This window comes from Neltuma alba, unplaced genomic scaffold (genome assembly GCF_004799145.2).
Source record: "Neltuma alba isolate B1F8T4 unplaced genomic scaffold, ASM479914v2 tig00010645_pilon, whole genome shotgun sequence".
NCBI lineage: Eukaryota > Viridiplantae > Streptophyta > Magnoliopsida > Fabales > Fabaceae > Neltuma > Neltuma alba.
In genome coordinates, this window is record NW_021635495.1 from 231,156 (window position 1) to 250,334 (window position 19,179).

Below are 19,179 nucleotides of genomic sequence, written 5' to 3' on the forward strand. Positions count from 1 at the left end.
AGAGGACAGCAATTTTTTCTATAAATACCCCCCTAAAATACACAAAAATAGGTGAAAACTGACAAAAGAGGGGAGGTGATGTTCAAGTGTTCTTTTGAGCTTTGAAACTTATTTTAGTTACTACTTTTGGATAAGGACTCATCAAACTTTAGTCAAGGATTTATCAAGTTATATTTAAGCTTTATTATAGTTAAGATTAAAGCTTGTTTTGGTTGAATATTTGAATTATAATTCAAGGTGATGTTGCTGTCATATTTGGTCAAGACATGTGTGGATTAAGGAAGGATAGAAGCCTTGAAAAGGAGTTGGAATTATCGTGTTTGAGTGGTGTTTGGATTAATTTTTGGAAGAAACCAAAGTTAGAGTTTCATAGCACCCTATTCGGCTATGACTTGTTCTTAGAGTAGGAGTTTGTTTTGATGTGTTTTAATGACTCTAATGAGTTCAAAAGGTGTTTTTGTGTAAGAAAATACCAAAGAAAAGTGTTTGAAATCATTGGAATCAAAATGGAATTTTTGGAACATATACTACCCCTATTCGGCCAAGTCCAGTTGAAGGGGAAGGAATGTGATTTTGTTAATCTGAATTGATATTTAGATTCTACATGAAAAATTATATAGGAATGAGTCAAGAGATTAATGAAAACGAAGAGGAATTACTTATGTAAAAAATCAAGGAAAAAGAGGTTTAATTGAGCTTAATGTCAAGCAATTGTATTTATGCTTGAATTATTGATAATTTGACATGTGTTTATGCATGGATTGATAGGCACATTGCAATGAATCAAAAAGGAACCTAATTTTCCCAAAGAGGTCAAGTTGGTTCACCAACCAAGAGGTAGTATTGAACTCATAATTTGATTGCTTTCTTGCTTGTTTAAATGTGTATGTGTTACGTGATCTATGCTACCATGATGTGATTGAGCAATTTATGTGATTATGCATGAGATTACATGTTGAATGTGCCTTGACAATAAGTATGAGGAATGGCTTATGGTTTGATTCATTGCTTTTTCTCCATGGCAAATGGTATGCACATTGATTTGACCAAGTTTTACTGTATTAATTCATGTCTAATTGCATGTTTTTAGAGGAATTGATTGGTTTAAAATACATGTCTTGATATTGTCACACCTTACTATTATATCCACTTAGGTTTCATTTAAAACCACTTTAGACCACATTTGATGGTCTTGGGCTCACTTTTTATTTTAAAAACGCTAAATTTCGGATTTTTCCTGTTCATCGGGTAAAAATCCAGTTTTTCTGGTCTAACTTCAAAAATTCATAACTTAATCCACAAAAATCCAATTCGGGTGGTTCAAAATTATACTGAAAGCTCCTTAGATTATATTGGGGGGATGAGATTTTAAGAAATCCCAATAGCAAGATCAATCAACCAAACATTAACATGCATCATTATAAAGCATTTCAACATTAGCTATCATAAGAGAACTAATCTTTTATAAATAGGCAACCTCAACATGCAAGGCCATGGCAACAAATGCAAGGAGCAACCATATCACAACATCATAGTTCAACCATATAATAGCAAGCATACATGCCATAAATAACAATGCAAAGTTAACATTAATGGCTAATTAGATCCCACTACCTTGATCCAATGCTTTTTGTTTTTCTTCTTGTTCCTTCTTGCTTCCACAAGTGCCAAACCCTAACATGACAATCCACAAAAAGGGTAGCAAGAATCATCAACCATTCCTCATAAAATTAATAGCATAACTCAAGTAACTCCTAAGCCCCTTAAAGCTTCCATCTTTGTTCTTGAATTTTTAGAGTTGGTTTCCATAAACCCTAAAAATTCCCTCTTGACTCAATCCTACATGATTTTTCATGTAGATTCCAAATATATACTTAGATTTAGCAAAATAAAGTTCCCTCTTTCAGTTTCAACTTGGGTGAACCACTATGGTTCACTTTCCAAAAATTACAATTTTGATTCTATGGCTTCCAACTTTTGTTCTTTAGGTTTACCCTACACCATTTTTCATTTTGAACACAATGGAAGCCTCAAAACTTTGAAAAACATATCCTAGGGTTCAGATCTTGCTTTGACCGAAAATAACACTCAAGGAAATAACCATGAAAAATGCTTCAAAACTAACTATAATCACTTGCAAACACTAGGATCTAACTTGTGTTGTTGTGTCTTAGCAGGATCTAACAACCAAACTCCCTTCCCTTTTTATTATTCAGCTCGGCCAACCACTAAAGATAGAGGAGACATATTTTTCAACCATAAAAGAGAAGGAAAACAAGGCAAGAATACATCTAGAGCTAGGAACTCACCTTGAATCCTTGATTGAATGACCAAAGTTGATAGCTTTTCCTTGGTTCTCCTTCAAGCTCTCTCTTTTTTCCCTCTCTTCATGCCTTGCACGAAATATGGATTAGATATAGGGGGAGGACAAGCTCATTCAATGCACCAAAATATCCCACCAACCATCATTAATGAGGAGCCAAGTATCAAGAGCCTACTTAGTCTTAATCTTCTCTCTTAATTAACTTAAATCATAATGTAATTAAATTCCAAAGTCAAGATCCTCTCCATTGATAGCTTGACACTTGGAAAGCTTTAATTACCATCCATTAGAGGCTTGACACATGGCTAAGTGTGAACCATTTGAATTGCAAGACTCTCGTCTTGCTTTATCGGTGCACTTTTACTCTGGGTTTAACGTCTTTTCTATAATTACAGTACTCTGGCCCCTGTAATTATTTTCTGTCAGATCCATAAATTATTCCCCTCATTTTTATCTTCCCAAATTTCCCTCTTCGTCTCAAATTAAATTTTCCAATAATTAAATAAAATGGAAAACTAATTTCCTTCTCTTTATTGATTTTTCCACTTTTCAAAAGAATTGGGAAAAATCTTGGACACTTGAGGGTCTTCTTTTAATTCCAAAATCTCTTATAATTTCTTGGGATATCATAGGAATTTTTGTGGGATTTTATTCTTCTTAAATATACTTATTTGGAATTTTCCAAATAAAGACCTTAAATTAGCTTAAATTACCCTCAAATTCCTTTGTAGTTTCTCTAAGGGCAAATTGGTCATAAAATCAATTTTATAATCTCATATAATTCTCAAGGAATATTGTCCTTATTTTTTCTTAATTTTCTGAGACTCAGAATTATTTTTCCATAATTATTCTTGACCAATTTTCCTTAATTAGTCAAACTTTTCATAATTGGCTTGGAAAATTATAATAATTATTTTCCACCAAAATTCTTCTATTTGTCCTTGTCATTTTTGGCCTTTAAATATTTAGGAATATTCTTATTCCTAATTGCCATATTACTGGATGTGACAGATATGAATTATGGTAATTTATAACTGTAGATTTGATTTCTTATTGAGCACTTTGTAGGGGCAAAACTATCAAATTGTGCATCATTTTAATTAATCATCATTTACAAAATTGATTTGGATATTACAAGTGCTTAATTTGATTTTCAGGTCAAGGGTCAAGTGAAAAATATCTCCAAAGGACCTAAGTTCAAGAAAATCGTAGTTAAGGCCTAACAGATTACAAGAATTCTGGAAAAGAGCAAACCAAATACAGCTATTTGTTTTGATCAGTTAGTCGTGACAAAATGGAAGTTTAGTCGCGACGAAAAGGATGCTAACACAGAATCAAGTTTTAAACCTCAGATTGTGATTTTGGGAAACAAATCACATAAGCTGTAACATCCAAAGTTTTAGGCCTAGAAGTACCAGTAATAGCCTGAATTAGATAGGCTATCAAACCCCTTTTTTAGCAGAAGTCCCAAAGATGAGAAAGGAAGTCGAAGTAATTTCAGGGAGCAAACTGCAAAGTAAAAGTTTTAAGGGGCTAAAGTGTAATAAAGTTAGAGTCTCCAGTAAAGTCTCGAAGGCCCAGAGAGAGAAAAGAGACTAGATATAGGCCAAAGGTTGAGTTAGAAGCCTCAAAGAGAGGATTATATGAAGTTAAGTTCAACCAGGGACTAAACTGTAAATTCTGAAAGTTATGACCCACAGGGGTAAAAGTGGAAGAGGGTACAGAAAATTCTAAGAAAAATCCCAGAAAATGGAAAATAATATTCTAAGACTCTTCTGTGAAGAGAAATGACAAAAATACCCCTGAGGCAGCTTAAATGGAATTTATGAGGTTATGGCCAGTAAAAAGTATACCATTTGAGGTAATTATTTAAAATAGCAAGAGACCTCAAAAATGTATACAAAAATGAGGTTAATGGTTGAAAGGTTGTACTAATTTATAAAATTAGTCCCGCAACCAAAAGGCCAGTGGAGTGGCTTTAATAAATTAAAGAGCCGGTTTTGCCGATAAAAGGGTATTTTGGTAAATGAATTTTTATGCAAGGTTTAAAGGAAGTGTTATGGCCTAAGAAAATTCATAGATATTATCTAGAATTAAAGGGAATTTATAAAGCAGGCAGAGAACAATTTTCTGAGCTCCGAAAGGCCATAAAGAAAGTCGGAGAAACGTGGGCCAAGTAAATTCGGAGGAAGCTTATGAAAGAAGTTTGATCCAACGGCTAGGATCTAATCTCCCATCTCCTCCACCACTTTCATGACACTTGGCATCTTCTAGAAGGTTGAGGTAAGCATGATGTAATAAGATGATGCAATGATGATGCAAAAGTCCACTTGAACTTCCAAATTTGCCCTTACCCTTTCTATTAGCCACCAAGGGCATTTTGGTCCATTCAAGCCAACTTTTTTGGCTATAAATAGAGCCTCTTCCCCTTCATATTTTCAGCCAACATGAGTTTAAGAGGGGAAACTCTGCCAAAATTTAGAGAGAAAAACGTAGGGGTGAAGGCCAAGAAGAAGGAACAAAGTTCAAGCTTCAAGATCAAGGTATGTGGTGGCTGTAGCATCTGATTTGATACCTATTTCGAATTAGTTACTGTGCGTATTTGATTCTGAAATTTTTCATGCTTAAAGTACACTCTGTGAGCTTTAAATCCATGGGTAGAACACTCTATTTGGATATGTGTACGATTTATGGTGATTTTTCAAAGTTAGGGTTTGAAATCTGGAAACAGTGTTGAACTTTTAGGAGATTGTCGAGTTCCGTACAATTATGGTACTGTTCAGCGTAGAATTGGTTCCTGAAACTATTTTTCATTTTAAGTTAACTTAATTATCTTTCAGTGAGACTTGGAAGCACTCAATTTTGATTTTTATAGATTTAATTATGAATTTTCAAAGTTGAGCAAAAATTCTGGAGATTCTGCGTGAACAGTACCCGCGAACCAAAACTTCCAGATTTGATCTTCTTGAATCTAAAGCCATCTAAAGTGGTCCTAATTGACAAGAAATGGATCATAAGGATGGGAAATGATGAGATTTATGTTAGAAAAGCTAGAAAGAAAACCCTAAGACTAAGAGAAAGGGTTGAGGTTCAAGAGAGCTAGCTTTGAACTTTATGTAATCTAGTGGTCCTAATAGATTGTATGATCATTATGACTATGTTTAGGACCTTTGGAACATCCAAGAGGATGTTTGATGATGTTGACCAAAAGCTAACATGGTTGGAAAGTCAAGGGAGTCAAAGGAAAAGTAAGAGGAAGGCTTGAGGTGCAAGGTAGTGAACTTACCTATTGTCATTGCTTGATGTTGTATGCTTGTGTGTTGCCGTGTACATGTTATTGAATGTTATTGTGACATGTTTTAGCTGCTGTAATTGCTATTCATGATGAGTAGATTATGTCTCCATGGCCATGCATCAAGAAGTTAGCTTTGAGCATGCTAGTATGTCACTAATTAACAAGAGAATAAACAAGTTGCGTGTAGTGCATGAGCATCCATTTAGCATGATTAATATGGTATTGTTTGCTACTGAGATTCCCCCGAATCTCACCCCCTCCTTAACCAACCATTTAGGTCAATCAATGATGGGCACTAATGGCATGAGAAGCAAGGAGAAGAAGTGGAGAATTGTTAATGCAAATGATTGATATGAATATTCAATGTATAATTCTCCTATGCTGTAAATTATGTTATGAATGCCATCAATTCAATGTATATGCTTAGGATGTTTATGGCATGAATGAAAGTATATGAGTATGAACGAGAAAGATTAAGGCCATGTTATGTATGTCAAAGAAATAAAAAGAATTAAAGTAAGGAGATATTAAGGGATAAAACGTAGGTCATGGAGCAGTTAGTTTCAAGCTTCAGTTTGACCTATCAAATGAATGAGTTAAATCACGAGATTTGGCATACTTATAGTGCACATCCCAAGCTTCAAAATGAGTGGTAAATCACCTCATTTGGATGTGTATACAATGAGATATGAATTTTCGAAGTTAAGGCGCAGAATCTGGAAAGTCCAGATTTTACCAAATGAATAGTAATTTTAATCCAATAAATGTACGTTTGCAGTGAGGATGAGTTCAGTTGAATATTTTTCCCTTAAAGAGCATTGAAAGAGCTTTCCTTAGAATTTTGGAACACCTCCATACGATTTTTCTAGAATTAGTTATGATTTTCCAAAGTTGGACCTGTAATCTGAAAACTGGACAGTGAACAATAATTTTCCGAAAATTAACGTCCAAATTGAAATTTTTAAGCTTAAGACCATCTAAAGTGGTCTGGAATGGTTCTAAATGAATGCTAAGGTATTATATAAGTAAGGTGTGACATTTTTGGTATCAGAGCAGAGGTTCTGGCATAGGAAGAAGAGAACTATCTGCAAGAATTTAGAAAAGCCCAGTTCAGGTTAGAGCTAGTAGTAGAATACTAGCTAAGGTCCAACTAAGGTTATGGATTGGAGGTGAATGCTCTAGGAAAAATAAGTAATAAGGATCTTTAAATAAAGTTGGGGTCCTCTGTTAGAAAGGTACAGATAAAATAATGATAAGAAGTTATACGCAGAGGAAGGTAGCCACTGTGTAAAGATAAAGAGACTTCCCTCTAAAGAGAAAGGGATAATGGCTCATAAGCTAGATAGAGGTATGAGTCTCAACCCTAGAAGAAAGAGGGTCAAGTGGCAACCTAAGTTAGATACAGTTACTGTAGCCTTGATACGAGGTTAAGGCAGCATAATCAAAGTAGCTATCTTTGATTCCTAAATGGATATAAAAGCTAAGAAGAGCTAAAGATCACTTTCTGCCGCCGGTAATCCCTAAGGATAAGGGAAAGCAAAAGTGCTAATCACCTAGAGTTGTGAGCCAGACCCTTCCTTCATTGCTTGAAAGGAAGTAGTTGACTTAGTTGGGGATTACAGTGAAGCTAGGACATGGAAGTCCTTCAGGCAGCAGTTGAGGTTACGATGAACAAAGCTAAGTAAAACTAGTAGAAGTAAGAGAAAGTATGTTTCGTCATGATGAACCAAAGAAAGTGGTGGCAATAAGAATTCTGGTCATGATGAATAGAGATAGTGACTCTCAGATGCTAAGGTGATATCTTGGCACGACTTGATGGACTATGAGGTCCCTGAGAGTAAGACTGATAGAGCTCAGAGAGAGGGTTGTAGCCACTATTTAAAAGCTATCAGATTCCCCCTCAAGAGGAAGAGTAATGATGAGTTGAACAAGATAGTGAGGGGTTGAGTCTGTACATCGCTAAGAGGGTGTAGTGGCCACCTAAGCTGGGCAAACTCTTGAAGCCACATTAGAGATGAGAATGAGATAGATAGCTATGTGGGGAACTAGCATTATGAGGTTGGCATGTTCCTGATGATGTTAAGAGATACTCAGTCACTTAGGGTTAGGTTGAGAGGCACCCTTTTCAAGGGATAAGTTCTTGGCCAGGAATCTTCCTAGAGAAAATAGGAATTGGTCCTCCAAGTTAGAATTGATGTTACTCAAGATGGAGCAAAATGCCCTATTCGAGCAGGAAAGGGAAGCAGCCGAGGCAAGGCAAGTGGAGTTGACCTTACCTAATGGAAGCACGACTAGCCAAGAATTAAGCTAGGGTTCAATGTCCTTGAGCTTAGCAGAGAAGGGCAAATAGAAAGAAAAAGAATCTCAAAAGTCCTCTCCCTATAACTTCCAGAAGCAGCTGCGAACAGAGAAAGAGGCTCCCTCTTGTAGGGATAAGATGTCCAGTTGGCATGCTACGGACATAGCAACCAGTAAGAGCTTACACTCCTTGCATTAAAATGTCAGACATTATGCATGTTAGAGTATGCTCGTACTGAAAAGTAAAGTAGAGAAAAGAGAAGTTACATAAGTCCTCTCTCTGTACCGTTCTAAATACTCCTAAGACAGATTGGCTTAGGCACCTAAAGAGACAAATAGGTGGCCTGGGGAATTGACAGGAGGTTTAAGAAATGGTATTGGTTCTTGGAACAGTTTTTGGGGAATTATTAGTATGGTGACCAATTGAGTGGAGATGACTTCACTTAGTCCTATGGTCTAAGTCTCCCAGAGATTGGTACCTATTTGGGAAGATGAAGACCAGGGATAAGTTGACGATGTGGAAACCTCCTTCAGTTGTAAACCAGCACTGAGAGAGTACCCATGATTTCCTTCCAGATAACCTTATCATTAATTAAGCTGGATTCAATTTCCTTCCGATTAATAGAGGAAAGCCAAAGTTATAGGAGTTGGAGCCATAAGACCTGAAAAAGAGACACTCAGGCTAGCTCTAAATGCAGGAAGAACCCATGTGACATAGACACAGATTGAGTATTGACAGGTAAATCCTTAAGATAAGGTGAGAGATAAGAATGTAAGCTGAACAGATATGACTAAAGGTAGAATAAGAAGGGCCTAAGACAGTAAGAGACTAGGGTTCGAGCCTATCAGCACTATTCAGTTAAGTGTGCTTAGGCAAAAGTAACCTAATGATAGGTAGCCGTTGGGAAGTTCTTGTAGAGGTCCTGACTAAGGTATAAGCAGAGAGTGGGTTCAAGCGAAGCCCGGTATGAGAGAAAACCTAATTAGAAAAGTAACGGGTGACTAGGATTGGTGCAATTGAGATTATGATGGTGAGGTGTTCTCTTCAAGGGAAATAGATATAGAAGAGAAGTAAGGAATGACAAAAAGTAACCTGAGAGATAGGTAGTCACTACTAAGAGACTCCCCCTCAGGACAGGAATGGTTGGGCTAAGAGAGCTTGACTAGGGAATGAGTCAAAGTTGTTAGATGCCTCCTGAGGGTAATGGCTAAGAATATGGTAAGCCAATAAGGAATTGGAGTCTAGACCCTAATAGGGAAGCAAGGTGACAACCTAAGCCTCGGGTAATTAGTTAAAGGTGCCTGACTGGAAGGTCACACAGCAGAGATGTTTTAATGATTAATGCCTGCTATGTAGTATGGTCACTTTATGATTAGCATTTGACCATAGAAACAAATGGTTAAGGATACAATAAGCCAGTCAGAGGTATAAGTCAATGCCCTAGTAAGGGAACTGAATATCAACCTGTACCTTAAGTAATCAATATGACCTCGATAGAGGCATGGTAACAAAATGAGATGTTTTGAGATTTGTTCAAATCCCTGAATAGAGGTGGAAATTCCTAAGGGATAGTGAACCAAGAGGGACAGAGATTATATGACAACGAATGAAAGGTCAATGATGACCTAACTGCCAGACCTAGATACCGCACAGCAAGGTGATTAACCATTTACTCTGTGATGTGATGTGATGAGGGTATGGTGATCAATATCTGACCATAAGAATAATTGGTCAAGAGGTAAAGAAAGTTAGAAAGAGTAAAGTGAGGCAAGATCTCTCTTGAGGATAGAGATGAAAGGAAAGGAATAAGAACATGATAGTGGATGGTTGCGTTGGGGACTAATGAATAAAGAGAGATAAGCAAGTTCCTTGTGATACCTAGAGCTTAATGATACTTAGATATGTGATTATGTCAGGGACTGAAATAATATTCTTTTATATCCCTAAGGTATCCCAGAGCATGCAACCATGGCAATTAGGCCATTAAAGAATCTAAGAAATGAGATTCCTATAGATAGATGCCACTGCTTATAAGATTGAGTAATCCAGTAGAGAGGCTCTCTTTGATAGAGATATGGTATTCGAGGAATGTACCCTGGCCAAGATTGCATGAGGAAAGTCTTGACCATGAAGTACCTCTCTAAGATTGGGAAGTGGTTCTCTGGATCAGAGTGATGCTGCTCTAGTAAGAGTAAGCTATCCTCTGAAGGAATGAAACAGAAAGCAAGTGGTTGAGTTGACGATGCTCCAGTTAAAGCAATCTGTCCTCCCACAGGAAAAGCAGAAGTAGCCGAGATAAGGCACAGGAGGACCTTACCCCAGAGAGAGAGAGTGAAACTGGTTAAGACAACAGAAGTGTGATATGCAAACAGATGCTCCTCGAGCTTAGTAGGGTACTACGGAATACTGAAGGATAATGATAATGTGATGATATAAGTCCTCTCCTGATGCTGTCCAAACTATTAAGAGACAGCGAAGACTATAGAGTCCTAAGACAAGGTAGACTGGCATTGATATAATAGCAAGTTAATGGGCTCTAGAGATGAGCCAGTGCCTAGGGATTCGAAAGGCACAAAGAAAGGAAAGTGACTTAAGGAAGTTAAAACGAAGGGCTAAAGAAATAGGGAAAGGCTAAGAATTCCAAGAGTTGACAGAAAGGATTGAGCAATGCCTAAGAAGACAATACTGATATCTGTGAGCAGTCTTGGGGAATAATCAGTCAAGTTACTAGCTGAGTGGAGGTGACTTATTTTATTACTCAACTCTATGGTCCAGAGTCTCCTAGAGATCCTAAGATAGCTCAGATGGATGATAGTATTCCAGGGTCATAGTGGATCCTAAAGAGGCTTACGGTAGAGCGCAGTAGCTCTCGAGGTCATAGTAGACCAAGCCTAAGAGAAAGTAGCTGAGCCATAAGGGTAAGAGTACAGTACCTCTTTGGGAAGATGATGACTAGAGATGAGTTTAAAATATTGAAATCTCCCTCAGCGGTGGACTAATATAGAGAGAGTAACCTTGACTTGTTCCAGACATGTCTATTGTCGATTAGACTAGGCTCAATTCTGTTCTAGTCAACGAAGGAAAGAAAGGAGATATGCCCTTAAAGTAAAGAGGAATAGCAGGGTATACAGCAAAGAATGGATAAAGGATGTATTAAGAGAACCCGAAATGCCATGGTATTGTAAAATACCATGAGGACAGGCACACTATCATGGTATTATTCTGAAAGAATGAGCCTAAAGTATCAGAAGAATGTGAGTAGTGGTGACAAAATACTTAAAAGCAAAGACCATGCTCATCTGAATGACAGAAAAGTTTAGAACGACGAGTTATGTAAGTATGAAGCCCAAGGTGAAATCTCGGAAATGAGGTATAATGAAAAGTTGAAAAGGCCAAAGTTAAGTATAAGTAGGGACACTCCCCTCAGGTAACCTCTCATTAAGGGTAAGAAAAGAGATTTGACCCGAAATTTCGAGGACGAAATTTTTTTTGAGAGGGGGAGAATTGTAACATCCAAAGTTTTAGGCCTAGAAGTACCAGTAATAGCCTGAATTAGATAGGCTATCAAACCCCTTTTTTAGCAGAAGTCCCAAAGATGAGAAAGGAAGTCGAAGTAATTTCAGGGAGTAAACTGCAAAGTAAAAGTTTTAAGGGGCTAAAGTGTAATAAAGTTAGAGTCTCCAGTAAAGTCTCGAAGGCCCAGAGAGAGAAAAGAGACTAGATATAGGCCAAAGGTTGAGTTAGAAGCCTCAAAGAGAGGATTATATGAAGTTAAGTTCAACCAGGGACTAAACTGTAAATTCTGAAAGTTATGACCCACAGGGGTAAAAGTGGAAGAGGGTACAGAAAATTCTAAGAAAAATCCCAGAAAATGGAAATAATATTCTAAGACTCTTCTGTGAAGAGAAATGACAAAAATACCCCTGAGGCAGCTTAAATGGAATTTATGAGGTTATGGCCAGTAAAAAGTATACCATTTGAGGTAATTATTTAAAATAGCAAGAGACCTCAAAAATGTATACAAAAATGAGGTTAGATGGTTGAAAGGTTGTACTAATTTATAAAATTAGTCCCGCAACCAAAAGGCCAGTGGAGTGGCTTTAATAAATTAAAGAGCCGGTTTTGCCGATAAAAGGGTATTTTGGTAAATGAATTTTTATGCAAGGTTTAAAGGAAGTGTTATGGCCTAAGAAAATTCATAGATATTATCTAGAATTAAAGGGAATTTATAAAGCAGGCAGAACAATTTTCTGAGCTCCGAAAGGCCATAAAGAAAGTCGGAGAAACGTGGGCCAAGTAAATTCGGAGGAAGCTTATGAAAGAAGTTTGATCCAACGGCTAGGATCTAATCTCCCATCTCCTCCACCACTTTCATGACACTTGGCATCTTCTAGAAGGTTGAGGTAAGCATGATGTAATAAGATGATGCAATGATGATGCAAAAGTCCACTTGAACTTCCAAATTTGCCCTTACCCTTTCTATTAGCCACCAAGGGCATTTTGGTCCATTCAAGCCAACTTTTTTGGCTATAAATAGAGCCTCTTCCCCTTCATATTTTCAGCCAACATGAGTTTAAGAGGGGAAACTCTGCCAAAATTTAGAGAGAAAAACGTAGGGGTGAAGGCCAAGAAGAAGGAACAAAGTTCAAGCTTCAAGATCAAGGTATGTGGTGGCTGTAGCATCTGATTTGATACCTATTTCGAACTAGTTAGTGTGCGTATTTGATTCTGAAATTTTTCATGCTTAAAGTACACTCTGTGAGCTTTAAATCCATGGGTAGAACACTCTATTTGGATATGTGTACGATTTATGGTGATTTTTCAAAGTTAGGGTTTGAAATCTGGAAACAGTGTTGAACTTTTAGGAGATTGTCGAGTTCCGTACAATTATGGTACTGTTCAGCGTAGAATTGGTTCCTGAAACTATTTTTCATTTTAAGTTAACTTAATTATCTTTCAGTGAGACTTGGAAGCACTCAATTTTGATTTTTATAGATTTAATTATGAATTTTCAAAGTTGAGCAAAAATTCTGGAGATTCTGCGTGTACAGTACCCGCGAACCAAAACTTCCAGATTTGATCTTCTTGAATCTAAAGCCATCTAAAGTGGTCCTAATTGACAAGAAATGGATCATAAGGATGGGAAATGATGAGATTTATGTTAGAAAAGCTAGAAAGAAAACCCTAAGACTAAGAGAAAGGGTTGAGGTTCAAGAGAGCTAGCTTTGAACTTTATGTAATCTAGTGGTCCTAATAGATTGTATGATCATTATGACTATGTTTAGGACCTTTGGAACATCCAAGAGGATGTTTGATGATGTTGACCAAAAGCTAACATGGTTGGAAAGTCAAGGGAGTCAAAGGAAAAGTAAGAGGAAGGCTTGAGGTGCAAGGTAGTGAACTTACCTATTGTCATTGCTTGATGTTGTATGCTTGTGTGTTGCCGTGTACATGTTATTGAATGTTATTGTGACATGTTTTAGCTGCTGTAATTGCTATTCATGATGAGTAGATTATGTCTCCATGGCCATGCATCAAGAAGTTAGCTTTGAGCATGCTAGTATGTCACTAATTAACAAGAGAATAAACAAGTTGCGTGTAGTGCATGAGCATCCATTTAGCATGATTAATATGGTATTGTTTGCTACTGAGATTCCCCCGAATCTCACCCCCTCCTTAACCAACCATTTAGGTCAATCAATGATGGGCACTAATGGCATGAGAAGCAAGGAGAAGAAGTGGAGAATTGTTAATGCAAATGATTGATATGAATATTCAATGTATAATTCTCCTATGCTGTAAATTATGTTATGAATGCCATCAATTCAATGTATATGCTTAGGATGTTTATGGCATGAATGAAAGTATATGAGTATGAACGAGAAAGATTAAGGCCATGTTATGTATGTCAAAGAAATAAAAAGAATTAAAGTAAGGAGATATTAAGGGATAAAACGTAGGTCATGGAGCAGTTAGTTTCAAGCTTCAGTTTGACCTATCAAATGAATGAGTTAAATCACGAGATTTGGCAGACTTATAGTGCACATCCCAAGCTTCAAAATGAGTGGTAAATCACCTCATTTGGATGTGTATACAATGAGATATGAATTTTCGAAGTTAAGGCGCAGAATCTGGAAAGTCCAGATTTTACCAAATGAATAGTAATTTTAATCCAATAAATTGTACGTTTGCAGTGAGGATGAGTTCAGTTGAATATTTTTCCCTTAAAGAGCATTGAAAGAGCTTTCCTTAGAATTTTGGAACACCTCCATACGATTTTTCTAGAATTAGTTATGATTTTCCAAAGTTGGACCTGTAATCTGAAAACTGGACAGTGAACAATAATTTTCCGAAAATTAACGTCCAAATTGAAATTTTTAAGCTTAAGACCATCTAAAGTGGTCTGGAATGGTTCTAAATGAATGCTAAGGTATTATATAAGTAAGGTGTGACACAAGCCAGCCGCCATTTACTATCCAGACACTCCCATTTTCGTCTCCTAGGGTTCTTCAAGGGTTCTTGAGGTTCTCCTATTGATTTCCATCGATTTGCACTCCTTTTCCACCTCATTCCACCACTTTTCTGCATCATCCATCATCCATCTTCATCTGTATGGCTGGTGTTGAGATTTCAGAGCTTGGAGGAGCTATTTCCGAGGTCATGAGAGGCTAGACCGCTTTACCCTAAGGAGTTTTGATAAAGGTTTGAGCTTAGGACTTAATTTAAGGAGTTTTACTTTATCTTTTCCATTACTTTAATAGCATTTCAGTTGTTCTTGGTTAGAATTTTTGTGTTGTTATTAAAGATGAACTTCAATGATATGATCTTGTTATTTTGGATTGGATGTTGAGAATTTATGCTTTGGTATTTCTTTTGTAATGAGAATTCTGTGTTTAAGTCTTGTGAATTTGATTGGTGTTCAATCCAAGTTTGGTTTTGATTAAATGTGGTGCCTTGCTAGCATAATTGGTTATTATGTTCAAGTTGTTATTACCACTGCATCAATCTCGCCAAGTGTGCATTCATGAGGGTGGTTAGATTTGTTATGAGTCTTTGGGTCAAAGGTTTCATTAACAAATTAATTTACATAAGTTTGGAAGGTTTTCTAAACTAGCTAAGATTGGTTTTCAAGTAAACTCCCAACATATTTTGAAGTGATGAAGGCTTAATCAATTCTCCAAGGGGCATTTTTATCAATTGAGTTTTTAAACTATCCATTTAATTGCTTTCTTTCATTCCTATTTTAATTCATTTTAAAAATACCAAAAACACTTTGCTTCTTCTATATTTTGAATTCATTGCAACTTAATTCAGTTTTACAATCCCCCTGATTTTATCTTTTCGCACGATTTTGTCACTTAGATTACATAGGATCAATTCAGGCTCCTCGAAGTGAACACAACCTGGATTGTTGAAACACCCTACCTTTAACCCCTCAGTGTACACATTTGCAAGCGTTATAGTTCAAGCAGATCATGACACAAGCCCGTGGATTTAAATTTTCAACATAATTACTCGGGTTATTATTTACTCTTTAACTTCCAAATAACAGGTCTAACTTCAAAAATTCATAACTAATTCCATAAAAATTGTATTGAGGTGTTCTAAAATTCTATAGAAATTCATGTTGATACTCTTTGAGGGAAAAATATCCAATTGGACTTATCTTTGCCCAATCCATACAATTTAATCAATAAATATTACTGTTCATTTCGTAAAATCTAGAACTTCCAGATTATATGCCTCAACTTTGGAAATTCGTATCTCCTTGTGTACATATCTAATTGAGGTGATATACTTCTCATATTAAAGCTTGGGATATGTACTATGAGTCTGCCAAATCTTGTGACTTAACGCATTCATTTGATAGGTCAAACTGGAGCTACAAACTCACTGCTCTAGGACATACGTTTTATCCCTTAACATCTCTTTACTTTAATTCTTTTTATTTCTTTGGCATACATAACATGGGCTTACTCTTTTCTGTTCATACTCATACATTTCTATATATTCCATAAGTGTTATAATTAAATACATGGCATCATTGGCATCTACAACATAAATTACATAATAGGAGAATTACACATTGAATAATAATATCATTCATTAACATTAATAATTCACCATTTTCTCCTCCTTGCTTCTCATACTATTATTGCCCATCATTGATTGACCTAAATGGTTAGTTAAGAAGGGGTGACATTCAGGAGAATCTCAGAAGCAAACAATACTATATTAATCATACTAGATGGACGCTAATACACTACATGCAACTTGCTTGTTCTCTTGTTAGCTAGTGACATATTAGCATGCTTAAAGCTACCTTCTTGATGCATGGCCATGGAGACATAATCTACTCATCATAAATAGCATTTACAGCAGCCAATACATGTAACAACAACATTCAAACATCATGTACAGCAACACACAAGCATACAACATCAAGCAATGATAATAGGTAAGTTCACTACCTTGCACCTCAAGCTTTCCTCTTACTTTTCCTTTGACTCCTTTGACTTTCCAACCATGTGGGCATTCAGTTAACATCACCAAACATCCTCTTGGATATCCTAAGATCCTAAACATAATCACATTGATCACACAATCTATTAGGACCACTAGATTACATAATATTCAAGACTAGCTCTCTTGAACCTCAACCCTTTCTCTTCATTTTAGGGTTTTCTTTCTAGCTTTTCTAACATAAATCTCATCATTTTTCACCATTATGATCCATTTCTTGTCAATTAGGACCACTTTAGATGGCCTTAGATTTAAGAAGATCAAATCTGAAAATTTTGCTTCGCGGGTACTGTTCACGCAGAAATTCCAGAATTTTTGCTCAACTTTGAAAATTCATAATTAATTCTAGAAAAATCAAAACTGAGTGGTTTAAAGTCTTAATAAAATCTCCTTAAGTTCTCTTTAAAGAAAAAATAGTTTCAAGAACCAATTCTATTCTGAACAGTACCAAAATTGTATGGAATTTGTCTCTCTTCCAAAGGTTAAACACTGTTTCCAGATTTCAGACCCTAACTTTGAAAAATCACCATAAATCGTACACATATCCAAATAAAGTGTTCTACCCATGGATTTAAATATTACAAAGTTAATTTAATCATGCAAGATTTTAGAATTAGATACAAAGAGTACTCATTCAAAATAGGTATCAAATTAGATGCTACAACCATCACATACCTTGACTTTGAAGCTTGAATCTTGTTCCTTCTTGGCCTTCACCCCTACGTTTTTCTCTCTAAATTTTGGCAGAGTTTTCCCTCTACAAATGGCTGCCAAAATTCTCTTCTAAGTTGGGTATTTATAGCCAAAAGTTTGGCTTGAATGGACTAAAATGTCCTTGGTGGCTAATAGAAAGGGTAAGGACAATCTTGGAACTTCAAGTTGACTTTTACATCATCATTGCATCATCTTGTTGCATCATCCTTATCTCATTCTTCTAGAAGATGTCAAGTGTCACAAACGTGTGGTGGAGGAGAAGGGAGATTAGATCCTGGCCATTGGATCAAAACTTAATCCTTAAGTTTCCTCCAAATTTACTTGGCTCACGTTTCTCCGCCGTTCTTTATGACCTTCTGGAGCTCAGAAAATTCTTCTATCTACTCCATAAATTATTTTTAATTCTAGAGGGTATCTATGAATTTTCTTAGGCCATAATATTTCCTTTAAGCTTTGCATAAAAATTCATTTACTAAAATGCCCTTTTATCGGCATAACCGGCTTTTTATTTATTAAAGCCACTCCACTAGCCTTTTGGTTGCGGGACTAATTTTATAAATTAGTACAACCTTTCAATCATTTAATCTCATTTTTGTATACATTTTTAAGGTCTCTTGCTATTTCAAATAATTACCTCGGACAATATACTTTTTACTAGCCATAAGCTTATAAATTCCATTTAAGCTGTCTCAGAGGTACTTTCATCTTTTCTCTTCATAGAAGAGCCTTAGAATATTATTTCTCATTTTTTGAGATTTTCTTGGAATTCTTTGTATACTCTTCCATTTTTACCCCTGTTGGTCATAACTTTATAAATTTACGGTTTAGTCCCTGCTTGGACTTAACTTCATACAATCCTCTCTTTGAGGTTTCTAACTTAACCCTTGGTCTGTATCTAGCCTCTTTTCTCTCTCTGGGCCCTTAAGACTTTACTGGAGCCTCTAGCTTTGATTATACTTGAGCCCCTGAAAACTTTTACTTTGCAGTTTAGTTCCTAAGACTGCTTTGACTTCCTTTCTTATATTTGGGACTTCTGCTAAAAAAGGGTCTAGTAGCCTATCTAATTCAGGCTATTTCTGGTACTTCTAGGCCTAAAAGTTTGAATGTTACAATCGTACTAGTATAGTACGTTCCTATTTGGAATTAAATCATTTTTAAGAGCCCATAACGATAAAGGTTTCATCAAACTGGTGCCATTATCAAGGAGCCATTGATTTGGTTCCTTGTGTAATTTGGGTGTCAACTTAAGTGTTCAGCTTGCGTTCAAACTGTGTGATCGAGGTTGTCTAGTAGTTGCATTTGCATTTTAGTTGTCTTCGAGTCTTTAGTGTTGACCATAGTTTTTGTTTCTTTACATAGAAAATTTTCTGAAAAACTCATAAATATCTTGATTTCCTTTAAGTTTTGCATTTACATTTCTTCTGGTGCTGTTAGTTGCTCTGTTTTTACTGTTGCCCTATTCTAAAGTCGATTATGTCAAGATTTTTAATCGCGACTAATACTTGTCTTGCCATGACGAACTGCCATTCCTTTTTCTGGGTTTGCTTCGGTGAACTTTTTAGTCATGACCAACTCAAGTCTTACCGCGACAAAAAACCTTTTTGAGCTAAAAATTTGTTTCTAAGTCTTGGCTAATACATACTCACTCCACATTTCATTTGAGTGTATAGTTATACTCATTCATCATTACCCATTCATCATTCATTCATACCCTATACTCTTGCACTCCATTCATTCATCTATTTTATTTGAATTGCCTTGTGTGCAAGGAATTTTTACATCTCTTGACTATGTATCTGAAGAAAGATTGAACCTTTAGTGCCTTACCAACCTGAGTTGGAGAGAAATTTAAGGAGGTTGAGGAGAGAGTGTAGGTTAGCCACCATTAGTTCCTACAATTCTGACCCACCCACTAGTGGAGAAGAGGAAAACACAATAGATACACTCGTAGAGATCCCGATCATCGAAGGTACAGATGGTAATAAGATGAACCTGAATGACCTTAGGCAAAATGAACCAACTGGG

At 36.3% G+C, this 19,179-nt stretch overlaps 1 protein-coding gene across 1 annotated transcript in view; it reads left to right on the forward strand.

The window, feature by feature from the left end:
• LOC114757809 (serine carboxypeptidase-like 11) overlaps positions 1–19,179 on the forward strand; it is a 38,321-nt gene that overhangs the window by 18,489 nt on the left and 653 nt on the right. The gene's annotated exons all lie outside the window — the stretch shown is intronic.